This window comes from Eschscholzia californica, unplaced genomic scaffold, assembly GCF_041429995.1.
Source record: "Eschscholzia californica isolate CP2 unplaced genomic scaffold, dmEscCali1.0.p SCAF_166, whole genome shotgun sequence".
NCBI classification, from domain to species: domain Eukaryota; kingdom Viridiplantae; phylum Streptophyta; class Magnoliopsida; order Ranunculales; family Papaveraceae; genus Eschscholzia; species Eschscholzia californica.
Genome location: NW_028238272.1, coordinates 20,001 through 32,500, shown reverse-complemented (window position 1 = coordinate 32,500; position 12,500 = coordinate 20,001). Strand labels below are relative to the sequence as shown.

General features: G+C 37.0%; 4 non-coding genes and 1 pseudogene across 5 annotated transcripts in view; 3 read left to right on the top strand and 2 right to left on the bottom strand.

Moving 5' to 3' along the window:
* Window positions 1-593: 593 nt before the first annotated feature.
* Window positions 594-665, bottom strand: TRNAT-GGU (transfer RNA threonine (anticodon GGU)). Its single transcript has one exon. It is a non-coding gene; the product is annotated as a tRNA-Thr (tRNA).
* A 676-nt stretch (window positions 666-1,341) lies between these two features.
* Window positions 1,342-1,425, top strand: TRNAY-GUA (transfer RNA tyrosine (anticodon GUA)). Its single transcript has one exon. It is a non-coding gene; the product is annotated as a tRNA-Tyr (tRNA).
* A 397-nt stretch (window positions 1,426-1,822) lies between these two features.
* Window positions 1,823-1,896, top strand: TRNAD-GUC (transfer RNA aspartic acid (anticodon GUC)). The gene has a single exon. It is a non-coding gene; the product is annotated as a tRNA-Asp (tRNA).
* Window positions 1,897-5,149: 3,253 nt separating this feature from the next.
* Window positions 5,150-5,220, bottom strand: TRNAC-GCA (transfer RNA cysteine (anticodon GCA)). The gene has a single exon. It is a non-coding gene; the product is annotated as a tRNA-Cys (tRNA).
* A 4,390-nt stretch (window positions 5,221-9,610) lies between these two features.
* The window catches only part of LOC147561193 (DNA-directed RNA polymerase subunit beta'-like), a 4,969-nt pseudogene continuing 2,079 nt past the window's right edge, over window positions 9,611-12,500 (top strand). Inside the window, exons 1-2 of the transcript XR_015233049.1 lie at window positions 9,611-10,045; window positions 10,788-12,500. The exon at window positions 10,788-12,500 is cut by the window's right edge and continues 2,079 nt beyond it. The product of XR_015233049.1 is annotated as a DNA-directed RNA polymerase subunit beta'-like (transcript). The remainder of the gene's footprint in view (window positions 10,046-10,787) is intronic.

Genomic DNA, 12,500 nt, shown 5'->3' with positions numbered 1-12,500 from the left:
GTGTAGGAACGGAATAGCAATTTATTCCTATGAAGCATCCATTAACAAGAACATTCAATCGGAAATATCGACAAATTCTTGCGTAGCCCGAGGAAATGAAATAAATAAAAAAGGGCGGTACGGTACGCTGCTACAATACAATTTTATCTCTATTGACTTTTAATATCAGAATAGCTGATATAGTCATGATTCAATGGGTCAGGTCCACTTACTTTTTCTTTTGTTGATTTCTAATCTTTACCATGGATTTGATTGGAATATGGAATAATGGAAAAGTAGGAGTATTTGCCGATTCATAACATAATTAGGGTTGGGTAGATAGACTATCTATGTCCCAAGACAAAAAGTATTGAATAATGAAACATGAGTAGGAGTATAGCCTGTAGTGACATAGTCGCCCTCCCAATAAGTGGGATGACTTATCATGATAATGAACAAAGGCTCAACTTTATAACTATACTTATTACTACTATATAATAATAACTTATTATTTATGTTATTTATGCAGATGTTTACTTTTTTTATTACAAATATCAACAATATCTCTATTTTTCGCTCCAAAATGAAGACTCAGACTGGAGTTTTGTGGAAAAAGCCCCTTATCGGATTTGAACCGATGACTTACGCCTTACCATGGCGTTACTCTACCGCTGAGTTAAAAGGGCTCGTTTGATTCAATTCCTGAATGCACCACTAGCCACTATGAGTCTACTGCATGTACCTATGTATATAATATATATACATATAGATAAATAGCGGCTCATTCAGGAACAAGAATTTTTTTGACTTAACATTTTGACTTAAGAAGTCTAGGAAAAAATGCTTATTTATATTTGATAAATATTAATGCAATGAATTGTTTCAAGACTGACCCTAATAGATTTTCGCTTATTGACTCCCATCAGAACGAGATTCACTTGATTAACACAAATTCGACTTCGACATAGATCCAAGATATTTCATCGAATCATGTGATGAAGAGATTCGACACATACCCTGAACCACATTTTTATAAAAAAAAGTCGATTACTTGTTGACCCCTTTTCAGATTTACAAGTTCTACAGCATCCTTTTTGAATAAAAAAAACGAAATTCGATGGAATCATGAAAGCCAGAAGGATTCTTCGGATCTAGTCATACCATTACATTATATTGACAATTCCAAAAAACTGTTCATACTATGAGCATAGTAGGCGATCGGGCGGGTATGCCCCCATCGTCTAGTGGTTCAGGACATCTCTCTTTCAAGGAGGCAGCGGGGATTCGACTTCCCCTGGGGGTAGGGTATTACGAAAGGAGGTTGATCGTGGATTATCCATAAGTCTAAAATGGATTCTTCCTGGGTCGATGCCCGAGTGGTTAATGGGGACGGACTGTAAATTCGTTGGCAATATGTCTACGCTGGTTCAAATCCAGCTCGGCCCAATAATTTCATTCGCCGATCCATCATGAGATGATATAACAAATTTGGCCTCCAGAAACGCCCGATGCGGGGGAATAAAGAAAAGAATTTCTGTTATATCCTTATTTATTTTATTTGTTCCCACATATTCTAATCTTTCTAATAATCTAGTCTGTAAATAGAAGGAAGGGGTTAAAGTAAAGAAAAAAAAATATTTTTTCATTGACCATTGAAAGATTTATTATCAATCGATTTGATATGGCACTAGAATTACTAGTAATACGTGTCGTTCTCACTTCACTAAAGTCCGTATCCATGTGAATAGCAATATAGCGTTCCTGTCTCTGTTACAGCACGGCGATTCTAAATAGAAATATGGTTTGAATGAAATCATAAGAATCCTGTACACCTTATTTACCTGGGATTGTAGTTCAATTGGTCAGAGCACCGCCCTGTCAAGGCGGAAGCTGCGGGTTCGAGCCCCGTCAGTCCCGACCTAGGATCCGATGAATCCATCAATTCATCTCTCTATTTTCTGTGAAGAGGGTGACAAGGAGTAGGATCTAATTCCCGGCGTGGGTCTTTATTTTCTTTTTTTTTCGTGTCTCATCGAACAAATACAGGAATTTCAATTACTTCAACAAGTACCGATTCGTGGGGAGAGACATAGGTAGATTGGTACAATTGTTGGTAGGAACATATTCAATTCAGGATTACAAGAGATACCATACTGGTCTGACTTTTTCGATTGCTTTTGATCCATGGAATGGAATAGAATACACATCCGTTTCGCGGGAGCACATATACAAATTGGATTCCTTTATTGTACGATACAAAATTAACTTAACCTTAACATAGTTAGCCCGAAAGAAGATTTTTCGGCTTATATTAAAACTACTGCCTTTTCTTCTAGCTCCTATTTTGTGTAACCTCAATTCCTAATTGGAAACAGTCTATCTATCTTATTCAAGTTGCACACTGAATTTTGGATATGATATATGTCCCAGTCCCAATCCAAGGAACGCGGCTATTATAATATAAAATAGAATTAATTATAATAAAAGAGAGGTCAAACAAAGATCTACCCCTCTTAGTAATTAGTAAGGGAATGCATAATCTTTTTTTCTTCCTATTTTATTTGAGGGGGTCCTACCGAAGAAAGAGCAAACTCCAAAATAGTGAATTTATCGAAATATTAGATCTTTTATACCGGGATCCATCTTTATGACACCTCTTTGTCTTCCACGAAAATTAGATCATAAAAAAACTTAGTTAGTTTAGAACTGCACTTCTTCTTTTTTCCATTTTACTTCTACTGTTTGGGTTTGTGACTAATAGAAGTGGAAGACGGGTCAGATGATACCTCATCAGATGATTGTATACGGAAGGCTGTAGATTATAGAAAAGAAAGAATGAAAAATTCAGCGGGATTATTGATTGTATCAGAAATCCAATTTTTGATTTGTTATGGATAAAAGATCTTCCTATGTTATACTATTCAATTCTCGACAATGAATCGACTTGATAGCTCAGATATTGTTATTCATGATATTGATCCGATTCAATATCAAATATCATCGGGATGCAATTCATCTCATTGAATTTACAGGAGAAGATTTATCATCTCTATGGGATTAGATCCCGAGTTATTGTGAAGTAAAAAAAAAAAACGATGAGATTATGGAAGTAAATATTCTCGCATTTATTGCTACTGCACTGTTTATTCTAGTTCCTACTGCTTTTTTACTTATTATCTACGTAAAAACAGTCAGTCAAAATGATTAATTTGAATGAAGCTTGACTTCTTAGTTCTTAGTCAATGATTGAAGAAATGAAAGTGATTTGCATTCCGCGCCTTAAATGAAATGAGCGGACTAGAATCAGCAGTATATGAGATCCGATAGTATGGTAGAAAGAAATATATGAACCTTTCTACCACACTATCTATTAGTGTATTGTCTAAAGTTGTACTGTATTCTATAAAGAGATATAGGCTTAATATAGATTAATCTACAATATATATCTTCATATATTTAAATGTAAATTACATATATGTAATTTACATTTAAATAGCACCCCAACCCTAGTTCTTCCCTCCATCTATTTGTATTACTTTCGATCAATCCGAAATAATCGAATCTTGCTCTTACTTTTACGGTTATAATTACTGGGTTTCTTATTATTTCCAATATAGATCCCGGGCTTTGTCGAAAGAATCAAATCAATTATTCTATCAAATAAAAGAAACAAAGTAAGACTTTTTTTAGCATTCCGAACAAATAATTGATTGAGCCGTTGACAGATGATCCAAAGACTTCTATGGAAAATTCTTCAGATTTGGAAAAAAAAGAGTAGTAGATCCCACGGATTTCGAACGCTTAAACCAGGGTCGATAAAGTATAAATAAGAGATTTCTAGGAGTATAAAACAAAGAGTAAGTGCGCAATATGCGAATCGTCCAAATAAGATCTTATTCTTCGTAGTACTTCGTTGGACAACGACTATATCTATGCTGCCTCCGGGAGAAAGTACGTATCTACGTAATAACAGAACGACTTCCTCTTTGAACATGAACAGTAAAGAGGGAAAGAAATTAAAAAGGGGATCGGTTGCTTCTCATTGTAATATCCATATAAAATTCTGGTAAGAACTAGTTAGTTCATCGAAATAGAATATTTAGGAAGAGTTCGGTTGTAAAAAATTTTATCTCATGTGTATCTTCTTTTACTTTACAAATACGAACATGGGAATCATTGAAATGTTTGTTTGATTGAAAGGTTATTATTCATATATTACTATTACATTACTGGATTCCAGTAGAATTTTGAAATGGAAATCTTTTTATTTTAAAACTATTTGCAGAACGATCTATGAAATAATTAATACAGTTTGATTACTCAACCCAATTAGTAGTATCTCTAGAGTCCACTTCTTCCCCATACTACAAGTGAAAGGGAAAATGTAAAGACTACCATTAAAGCAGACCAAGCAAGACTTACTATATCCATGTGAATTATGTCCCCTATCTCTATGAAGGAATTCTTACATTATTGATCACTAATAATAGTGGAATCAATGGCGCAGAGTCAAAAAGGCATTCTGACCAAACGCTATTGATGAAACAATCCAATAAATCCACACATAATAAGTTCCTATATGATTTCTGGTAGAATCGGGAAGCATTAAGCACAAGCAAGATAGGCAGTTACTCCCTTGGTATTATGTTATTAATGGAACATGTAGGAATAGTAAGACCTATGGTTTCTTTTCTTGCCCTTCATAAGCAAGAGCCATGGCAATCTACAATCAAGATAGATCACCCCCTATCGCATACCTCTATATTGGGGGTTATCGAAAAGAAGTTTTTTTTCAACTTTTGTTTTATTCTATAAATAAAACAAAGGGTAATTCTCTATCCAATCCAATATGGATTGGCTGTCTGAGCATTTCGAGACTCTCGTGAGTCTGTATACTATAAAGGTATCCCCCCGTTCCACAACTACGAATTTGATTCCCCATCCGATTATCCAATCTAACCCAAAACTCAGTCAGTAGACACTACACTAGTAGTGGAAGGGAATCAGTAAGTCTTGATAGCTAGACAGACCCTTCCTATACTATAATCCTCCCTCGGGTCCTAGGGGCAAGGATTTACAGTCCTAGTCTTTTTCCTCTATTTCTGCTGAGCAAAAATTCGGCGAGTTATGTCAGCAGAACGAATAAAGGATTTCGAGTTTTTTGTCGATGAGGCGGCACCCGGATTTGAACTGGGGAAAAAGGATTTGCAGTCCCCCGCCTTACCACTCGGCCATGCCGCCAATATAATATAAATAGATGGAAATATTTTCTTTTTTGATTGAATTTGCATCTTGAATCCCGTTTTCTTTATCCCGTTCCTAAATCTAAAAAAATATCTTCTTTTTGGATCCAGTCGATTCCCTTCGATTGATTGTATGGTATCTCAAATCTCAAAACACACAACGCATAAAAACTTCCCTCCCTTTTTCTCTTTCAAGAGAAATTGCGGGTTTTCAGTTACAGAATGAAAAATGCAGGGCAAATTGGAACCATTAACTATTGACTTGAATTCACGAAGGGTTCTTGGATTTAAAATTGTGTTTCATAAAAATAAAGTTGATACACAACTAATCAGTATAAATTCTTTTCCATAATGAATCCTTTTCAATTCAAGTTACATTATAACAAGAATTATGTATATATGTAAACCCCAGAACAAAAATTGTTACACAGATATATCTAATCAGGTATCTTAGCCATATGTGCCTATAGGGAATTATCGTGTTTCAATTTTTCATTGAATCGAAAATTGAAATTATGATATAGCACGTCCCATCTTGTCCCAAGTAGAACTGGGATAGGAGATATGTGGATAGCTAGATAGCTAGATCTGCGAGTGTTTACTAAATACAACCTCCCTTACGTACTTCAATCATATTCCACGAATTTTATTAACAAAAAACAAATGGGTAAAAGTGTCTCTCTTCTCTACGAATCCTTTTTTGAACAATGGAATCGGCGAAAAAAGTTAAGTGCTAAAAAAAAAAGAAACTCTATACTGTACTGTTCCTGATTATTCTGTCTTTATCTCATTCATAGAGAAGGAGATCAACTCTTGAATCATTTATTTTTCTAGTGCCCAATCGGGTTGTAATATCATAATAATAGTTAGAAATTGGACGACTTTTTATATTCTATACAAGACTCCAAAAAAGTATAATCGGCATAATTACGTTTCCAGGAATGTTTTATCAATTTGTATCTGTTGCAAATTTTAATTTGAGTAGAAAATTCTCTTTATTCCTTTCTTCCCCTCACACGTATTTGATACATTACATATATGATATGGAGTTGGGTAAAATTTCATGTGATTCAGTAAACAGAATATACATTCCATCATTGCTAGATCGATCCCTTTGGTTCGATGAAGAATGTGCCAATAATGGGATTTTTTGCAATAAATGGGAAACTTAAGATGCTCCGGGATAGAAATGAGGGACTGTCTACAATACCTGGGTTTAGTCAGATACAATTTGAGGGATTTTGTAGGTTCATTGATCAGGGCTTGATGGAAGAACTTTATAAGTTTCCAAAAATTGAAGATATAGATCAAGAAATTGAATTTCAATTATTTGTGGAAACATATCAATTGGTAGAACCCTTGATAAAAGAAAGAGATGCTGTGTATGAATCACTCACATATTCTTCTGAATTATATGTACCCGCGGGATTAATTTGGAAAACCGGTAGGGATATACAAGAAACAACCATATTTATTGGAAACATTCCTCTAATGAATTCCCTGGGAACTCTATAGTAAATGGAATATACAGAATTGTGATCAATCAAATATTGCAAAGCCCCGGTATTTATTACCGTTCAGAATTGGACCATAACGGAATTTCGGTCTATACCGCCACCATAATATCCGATTGGGGAGGAAGATCAGAATTAGAGATTGATCGAAAAGCAAGGATATGGGCTCGTGTGAGTAGGAAACAAAAAAATATCTATTCTAGTTCCATCATCAGCTATGGGTTCGAATCTAAGAGAAATTCTAGATAATGTTTGCTACCCCGAAATTTTCTTGTCTTTCCCGAATGATAAGGAGAAAAAAAAGATTGGGTCAAAAGAAAATGCCATTTTGGAATTTTATCAACAATTTGCTTGTGTAGGCGGGGATCCGGTATTTTCTGAGTCCTTATGTAAGGAATTACAAAAGAAATTTTCAACAAAGATGAGAATTAGGAAGGATTGTCGACGAAATATGAACCGAAGACTGAATCTTGATATACCTCAGAACAATACATTTTTGTTACCGCGAGATGTATTGGCAGCTGCGGATGATTTGATCGGAATGAAATTTGGAATGGGTACACTTGATGATATGAATCACTTGAAAATAAACGTATTCGTTCTGTAGCGGATCTGTTACAAGATCAATTCGGATTGGCTCTGGTTCGTTTAGAAAATGTGGTTCGAGGAACTATATGTGGAGCAATTAGGCATAAATTGGTACCGACTCCTCATAATTTGGTAACTTCAACTCCATTAACAACCACTTATGAATCATTTTTCGGCCTACACCCCTTATCTCATGTTTTGGATCGAACTAATCCATTGACACAAATAGTTCATGGGCGAAAATTGAGTTATTTGGGTCCTGGGGGATTGACAGGGCGAACTGCTAGTTTTCGGATACGAGATATACATCCTAGTCACTATGGACGTATTTGCCCAATTGACACGTCTGAAGGAATCAATGTTGGACTTATTGGATCCTTAGCTATTCATGCTAGGATTGGTCATTGGGGGTCTCTAGAAAGCCCATTTTTTGAAATTTCTGAGAGATTCAAAGAGGTGCGGGTGGTTTATTTATCACCAAGTAGAGATGAATACTATATGGTATCGGCAGGAAATTCTTTGGCGTTGAATCAGGGCATTCAGGAAGAACAGGTTGTTCCAGCTCGATACCGTCAAGAATACCTGACTATTGCATGGGAACAGATTCATCTTCGAAGCATTTTTCCCTTCCAATATTTTTCGATTGGTGCTTCCCTCATTCCTTTTATCGAGCACAATGATGCGAATCGGGCTTTAATGAGTTCTAATATGCAACGTCAAGCAGTCCCGCTTTTTCGGTCCGAGAAGTGCATTGTTGGAACTGGGTTGGAACGCCAAGTAGCTCTTGATTCGGGGGTTTCCGCTATAGCCGAACACGAGGGAAAGATCATTTATACCGATACTGACAAAATAATTTTATCAGGTAATGGAGACACTCTAAGCATTCCATTGGTTATGTATCAACGTTCCAACAAAAATACTTGTATGCATCAAAAATCCCAGGTTCAGCGGGGTAACTGCATTAAAAAGGGACAAATTTTAGCGGATGGTCTTGCTACAGTTGGTGGCGAACTCGCTTTGGGAAAAAACGTATTAGTAGCTTATATGCCATGGGAAGGCTACAATTTTGAAGACGCGGTACTCATCAGCGAACGTCTAGTATATGGAGATATTTATACTTCTTTTCACATACGGAAATATGAAATTCAGACTCATGTGACAAGCCAAGGCCCTGAAAGGATCACTAATGAAATACCCCATTTAGAAGCCCATTTACTCCGCAATTTAGACAGAAATGGAATTGTGATGCTGGGATCTTGGGTCGAAACGGGTGATATTTTAGTAGGTAAATTAACGCCTCAGATGACGAAAGAATCATCCTATGCCCCGGAAGATAGATTATTACGAGCCATACTTGGCATTCAGGTATCCACTGCCAAAGGAAACTTGTCTAAAATTGCCTATAGGTGGCAGAGGTCGAGTTATTGATGTGAGATGGATCCGGAAAAAGGGGGGTTCCAGTTATAATCCAGAAATGATTCGTGTATATATTTCACAGAAACGTGAAATCAAGGTAGGTGATAAAGTCGCTGGAAGACATGGGAATAAAGGTATCATTTCAAAAATTTTGCCTAGACAAGATATGCCTTATTTACAAGATGGAACGCCTGTTGATATGGTCTTCAACCCATTAGGAGTACCTTCACGAATGAATGTAGGACAGATATTTGAATGCTCGCTCGGGTTAGCGGGGATCTGCTAGACAGGCATTATCGAATAGCACCCTTTGATGAGAGATATGAGCAAGAGGCCTCCAGAAAACTAGTGTTTCCTGAATTATATGAAGCCAGTAAGCAAACAGCGAATCCATGGGTATTTGAACCCGAGTATCCGGAAAAAGCAGAATATTTGATGGAAGAACAGGAGATCCTTTTGAACAACCTGTTATAATAGGAAAGTCCTATATCCTGAAATTAATTCATCAAGTTGATGATAAAATCCATGGGCGTTCCAGTGGACATTACGCGCTTGTTACACAACAACCCCTTAGGGGAAGGGCCAAGCAAGGGGGGCAACGGGTAGGAGAAATGGAAGGTTTGGGCTCTAGAGGGATTTGGTGTTGCTCATATTTTACAAGAGATGCTTACTTATAAATCTGATCATATTAGAGCTCGTCAGGAAGTACTTGGTACTACGATCATTGGAGGAACAATACCTAAACCCGAGGATGCTCCCAGAATCCTTTCGATTGCTCGTTCGAGAACTACGATCTTTGGCTCTGGAATTGAATCATTTCCTTGTATCTGAGAAGAACTTCCAGATTAATAGGCAGGAAGCTTGATCGGAATGAATCAGAATTTTTCTTCTATGATTGACCGATATAAACATCAACACCTTCGAATTGGATTAGTTTCTCCTGAACAAATAAGTGCTTGGGCCAATAAAATCCTACCTAATGGAGAGATAGTTGGAGAGGTGACAAAACCCTATACTTTTCATTACAAAACCAATAAACCAGAAAAAGATGGATTGTTTTGTGAAAGAATTTTTGGGCCTATAAAAAGTGGAATTTGTGCTTGTGGAAACTATCGAGTAATCGGAGATGAAAAAGAAGACCCGAAATTTTGTGAACAATGCGGGGTCGAGTTTGTTGATTCTCGGATACGAAGATATCAAATGGGATACATCAAACTGGCATGTCCAGTAACTCATGTGTGGTATTTGAAACGTCTTCCTAGTTATATCGCGAATCTTTTAGATAACCTCTTAAAGAATTAGAAGGCTAGTATACTGCGATGTGTGATTTGATCAAAATTATTATTTTACAGATTGGGAATAAGAAACTGTCATCCCATTCAATCCAATTGGGATGCCCTGACTCTGACATGTCTCTTGGTGGAGTAACATGAAGCTCAGAATTATGGGTGTATTTAAGACTCCCAAATAAAAGGGGAATTGATCTATGGTCGATTCCGTAAGAGATAAATAGGAATTGCTAGTTGTACCTCGTGAAAAAGACTTCTTTCGTGGAATTAAGCATTCCATTTCTTTGAGTTTAGAAAGAAATTCTGTTCCAATAAGCAAATGTGGCATGGTTACAAGGGCCTATTCATCGCATATAGGCTTTAATTTAAAGGGCATCATGTCATAACCGTCGAGGTGAAGTAGAGACCTAAAAGATCAAATGGAATGATACATAGACAAGTAAATTCCTTATGAATTCCAAGGTATTCTTTAAGGGGATTCAGCATTCGAAGGAAAGTAGACTACTCAAGAATTTAACATTTCATTTATGTCGTAATTGAAGAAGGAATTCAGAAAATCTAAATAAAAGATCTAACTAAAAGAAAAGGAAGAATGAATCAATGAAATGTTGGTTGGCCCTGACTGGGAACTTGAGTAAGGAGTAGATCTTTGGGGGTTTTCTAGAACAAAATTTGAAAGTGAGAACCCCTTTCTTTATCTTTATTTGGTGTAACTACTTGAGCTGGATGAGAGGAAACCTTCACGTCCGGTTTTGAAGGGGGGAAATCCTATCGGAACCTATCCCAATTTTTCTTTTGCTAGGACCGTAGCTAAAAAACCTACTTTCTTACGATTACGAGGTTCATTCGAATATGAAATCCAATCCCGGAAATACAGCATCCCACTTTTTTTTACTACTCAAGGCTTCGATACATTTCGAAATCGAGAAATCTCGACTGGAGCAAGTGCTATCAGAGAACAATTAGCCGATCCGGATTTGCGACTTATTACAGATTATTCGTTGGTAGAATGGAAAGAGTTAGGGGAAGAAGGGCCCCACTGGTAATGAATGGGAAGATAGAAAAATTGGAAGAAGAAAGGATTTTTTGGTTAGACGCATGGAATTAGCTAAGCATTTTATTCGAACAAATGTAGAACCAGAACGGATGGTTTTGTGCCTATTACCAGTGCTTCCTCCCGAATTGAGACCGATCATTCAGATAGACGGGGGTAAGCTAATGAGTTCGGATATTAATGAACTCTATAGAAGAGTTATCTATCGGAACAATACTCTTACCGATCTATTAATAACAAGCAGATCTACGCCAGGGGAATCAGTAATGTGTCAGGAGAAATTAGTGCAAGAAGCCGTGGATACACTTCTTGATAATGGGATCCGTGGACAACCAATGAGGGACGGTCATAATAAAGTTTACAAGTCGTTTTCAGATATAATTGAAGGCAAAGAAGGAAGATTTCGTGAGACTCTGCTTGGTAAACGGGTCGATTATTCGGGGCGTTCCGTCATTGTCGTGGGCCCTTCGCTTTCATTACATCGATGCGGATTGCCTCGCGAAATAGCAATAGAGCTTTTCCAGACATTGTAATTCGTGGTCTAATCAGACAACACCTTGCTTCCAACATAGGAGTTGCTAAAAGTAAAATTCGGGAAAAAGAACCCATTGTATGGGAAATACTTCAAGAAGTTATGCAGGGGCATCCTGTATTGCTGAATAGAGCACCCACTCTACATAGATTAGGCATACAGGCATTCCAACCCATTTTAGTGGAAGGGCGTGCTATTTGTTTACATCCATTAGTTCGTAAGGGATTCAATGCAGACTTTGATGGGGATCAAATGGCTGTTCATGTACCTTTATCTTTGGAGGCTCAAGCGGAGGCTCGTTTACTTATGTTTTCTCATATGAATCTCTTGTCTCCAGCTATTGGCGATCCTATTGGCGATCCCATTTCCATACCAACTCAAGATATGCTTATGGGACTTTATGTATTAACGATTGGAAATCGTCGAGGTATTTGTGCAAATAGGTATAATCCCTGGAATCACATAAACTATCAAAATCAAAAAATTGACGATAATAACTATAAGTATACAAAAGAAAAAGAACCCCATTTTTCTAGTTCCTATGAGGCACTTGGAGCTTATCGGCAGAAACGAATCAATTTAGATAGTCCTTTGTGGCTCCGGTGGCGACTAGATCAACGGGTCATTGCATCAAGAGAAGTTCCTATCGAAGTTCAATATGACTCTTTTGGTACCTATCATGAGATTTATGGACACTATCTAATAGTAAGAAGTGTCAAAAAAGAAATGCTTTGTATATACATTCGAACCACTGTTGGTCATATTTCTTTTTATCGAGAAATCGAAGAAGCCATACAAGGCTTTTATCGGGCCTGCTCATAGGGTGCCTAAGCTAAGTAATTATATGATACCCGTGAGAGTTCGGGTCTCTCCGATTCAACTAGT